This window comes from Spermophilus citellus (assembly GCF_964194105.1).
Source record: "Spermophilus citellus genome assembly, chromosome: 5".
Lineage (NCBI taxonomy): Eukaryota > Metazoa > Chordata > Mammalia > Rodentia > Sciuridae > Spermophilus > Spermophilus citellus.
This window is the reverse complement of record NC_138186.1, coordinates 166238091-166242250: the sequence shown is the minus strand read 5'-3', so window position 1 is coordinate 166242250 and position 4160 is coordinate 166238091.

The window sequence follows — 4160 nt, the reverse complement described above, 5'->3', positions numbered from 1 at the left end:
CTGCCCATACCCTTAAAAGTTATTTATTGTCCTCCTCTTCATTAATGGCATTAATTTGTTTATAACCAGCACAAAGAAAACCCTAATGTGTCAGGACTTACTGGTATTTGGTAGATCTTAGTTAATGGGGTATAACTTAATAATATCTTTTTTTGGAAAGCAAACTGTTGTGTTTAGTTTTGGCTAAAGACATAAGCTTTCTGCAAAATTTAAATCATACAACAGATTAATTGTAGAAGCACACTCACACACATACATTAAAGTAGGCAGAAAGCAGTGACCCTCCTGCATCATTCTCAGTCAGGGCTGGGGGATGTCTGCCTGCCCTGTGCCCCTCTTCCCCCATCAGTAACACCCAGGTGGACTCTGGAGACTGTCCACCACGGAGCTCTCAGCTTAGGGCAGAGTTTCGATTGGATTAAGCCCATTAGTGCATGTGGCAGATTCCATTTTCCAAGGGTAACTGTTCTTTTAGAACCTTGCCACTCCCCATCAGGAAGGATCTCTGTACCTCTCCTTGAAACTAGATTCGTTGTTATGTGACTTTTAGCCAACAGAGTAGGGTGGAAGTGATACTGTGAGGTTTCCGAGGCCAGGTGGTTACACCTGGCCAAGTACTTACACCTTGCTCTCAAGGGTGTGGCTAACCCACCGTGAACAGCCTGACTTCCTCCATGCCATGGGGAAGCCCAACTGGCCCAGTGGGAGAGACCACACAGAGAGGCTCCACACTATACGAGAGACATCCGACCAGTCTGAGCACTACCTACCTCTTCCTACTACTGCTCCTGCTCCAGACACCATCTGACTCAAATCCATGGGGACCCCAGACCAGAGCTAAGCTTCCTCAAATTCCAACCCTCAGATACCATGAGAGATAATGAGATGCTTGTTGTTCCAGACCCTAAGTTTTAGAGAGATTTGTCACGTAGTAATGAGATATGAGATGAAGAGTCCATCTCACCGGCCGTTGCAGGATGAGCACCTGAACTAGCCCAGCCTAACCCAGGCCAGCCTTAAGAGGTTCACTGGGAATGTTGGAGCACAGATGTTCTCTTTGCCCCTGGACTTGGGTACACAAGGCTGCAGCCATCTGACTACAGCAATGGAGACAACCTGGGGACGAAGCCAACACACAAAGGCAGCTGAACAGAGAGAGGTCATGATGACAGCCATGGGCCAGGAATCAACTTGCATTACAAGCTGCCATTTTACCAGCCATCCATCACAAATGCACTTCACACTCAAAGTTTTCAGAGCTGCAATCAGCACACAGACCTCAGAATTCAATTCCTTATTCCACGCCCAAAGAGTTCCTATTTTATTGCTCATCTGTGACCAACCAGATGTTTGGCCTTCAATTCCAGGGATTTCACCTCCACCTGGGGCACCCATCCCATCCCCAAGCAACTTTAATTGTTGAGCCAAAACCTACCTCTCTGCAATGGTTTCCATGTGGTAGACTGGAAAGTATCTAGTGCTGTCCCTAAAGGAATGTCTAAGTTTCAGAAAGTTCCTTAGAAAAGAATGGTATGATATTTAAATTACCAAGGTGGAGCAATGTGGGCGGGAGCCTTCGTGAGGGCTGGATGGACAGCTGGTTGCACTCTTCGTCTCTGAAGAGCATTGACTCACGGATCTAAGTCAGCATTCAAAGGTCTCCTCCTCCTGGTCAGCACTGAAGCCAGAGACTTGGACAGACCATTGAAATGGTGATAACTATGCCCATGAGTGGAATGACACTGGGAGGGACAACTTAACGTGGCATGAGAAATCAAGATCCCCTAACATTTTGCTATATTAAACAATTACTAAATCCAGCAAAAGTTAAAAGTGATAAAATTTAAAAGTGATAAAACTCTGCCCTTTAGTCTTCTCAAAATCAAATGTAGCATCTGAGACAAATGAACCCACTGAGTTCAAAGGTAACGCATATGGAAAGATCTAGACATCTCACTTGCCAGAAACATGGACGCAAGACAAGAGGGTCATGTATCTGTGTGATCTTGGCTATATCAACAGAAGCCTGGCGTCCAAAACCAAGCTGGGCATCTCCTTTCTGCATGCTGGTCTGGTTCTCCTGAGCACAAAGCTCCCCTTGTGGATGCCACGTGCTTGAGAAACCAGCACGGGACACTCAGAAGCAACTGGTTTATGGTGAGAACACTGTGAAGCCTTATCAGAAGAGAAGTGACTAACGGACGTGGATGTTTGCCCGGAAGGGACTCTGCGATATCTGGACTTCTAGAAAGTCTGATAAAGTCACTATTTTATCCCTTGGAGGGAGTGGAGCACCCTGAAGAGAGATGGGCTTCCAAGTCCAAATGTCAAAGCCAGAGCCTCTGAACACGTCTGCCTTCACCTGTGGCCCTTGGCCTTCGCAGGATTGGGAAACCCTGTCGAGAGGCCGAGAGGAGCTCCAAGCCCTTCCCCAGAAAAACCACAAAAACTTCAGGATTTGCAGAATTTTCTGTGTATGGATCCCTCTCAGGCCCACAGGTCCCTTGTGGAGAATCAGTGGGAAACTAAACGGATCAATCTTACGAATCACCAGGTCATCAGCAAGCACACGGACCCTCGCTACCTCATGACATTGAAGAGACCCCTGAATGCCCCTTCATTTTCTGCTTGCTTTCTCTTCTCCAAAGAAGCAAACATCATGAAGCCGTTGCTGGATATGGCTAACAGCTACGGAGGCTCCTTTGGTGGCTTTCTTGTACCTTCTTACCTTCTGAATTAGGTAAAGGCCCTTAAAGCTGTCTCCTCCTAATTTTCTTTCAACTTAAAAAAAAAATACTTTCTTCACTTCCTTCTCTCTTTCCATTCTCTTGGCTCCCTCCTCTCCTTCCCCCAAGGAAAGGGAGCAGGAATATGATGTCAACGATGTCCAAGGGGCAGGAAACATGGCCAGTGGGAGTTGGAATGGTCAGTGGCTCTTCCTGTTTCCTCCCTGACCTGGGACCTCCCCCCTGCAACTCCTCACAAATTCGAAGACTCTGAGATGCTCAAACACAAGTTCCTATGCAATAGCCACATAGGTTTGATTTCACCACGACCTAGCATTTGAGTGTGGAGAGGTGGTGTTTGATCATGCTGGTCTTTTTCAAGTAAAATTTTGAACTTTGTTAAAACGTGTTATGAATTCAATAGAGATTATACATTAACTTGAATTGTAACACAATTCGGGTGTCAGTCTTGTCTCTGCTGAGGTTACTTCTGTGTTTCCGTAAGTGACACTGGCTCATTTCACTGATTTCATGCCTCAGCCTTATTTAAACTCTCAAGTGTGTGCCGCTCACATCATAAATGATAATACCAATGATCAGTTCCTGGGTAATTAAACTCTAGTTAATAATTTTAGGAATTAAGAAGACAGGCTACAGAACATCTTCCAAAAGGGAGCTGAATCTATCTCATCAGGTGGGTGGTATCCCTGGGCATCCCCTAGAGTCTCCAGGTCTCAGTTTATCCATATGCAAAATAAATGGAAATTATAACATAGAGTGGGGTTTAGTGAAGGTTAAATGAGATAACTTATGAAAACCACTCAGCCCAGTGTCTGGCACACACTTAAAAATACTCAAAAATTTGCTTTTATTTTTAATGAATATGATCTTGACCTACAGTTTGGGAGTCTCAAAAAGCTTTTCATGGGACCCCACTGAGTTTGCAGCTACCTGCCCACTTTAGTTGACATTCCACGTGAGCTCTCTGTTACAAAACAAGGGAAGATAGGTTCATTTCTAGAAGTACGAACTCATGGAGATTCTCTAGAAATCTGAATTGCATGAATATTCTACAAAAAGAACATAGAAATGAGTTTTATCAGTTTATTTATTGCCAACTTCTGGATTTTCTTCATGTTCTGTTGCCTAGATGAACATGTTCCAATTTGTACGTGGCTTTAAATACAGACCGGCCCTCGTTTCATTTATTAATGGTGTAACTCAGCAAAGGAAGTGCTCACCCCTTCCCACCCCCATCTAAAGCCTAATCCATTCCGTATTCCTGGTCCACTTTCTTGCTGGTTTTGCTTCTGGGCAAGAACTTAGGGTAGGAGAAGGCTGTGCCATGGGCTGGCATGAGGTGTCCAGGCCCCGCTGGGTTGAGGGCTTCATGTGGCTGTAGTGTCTGGCACCTATGGAGGTTTCCAGGATGCA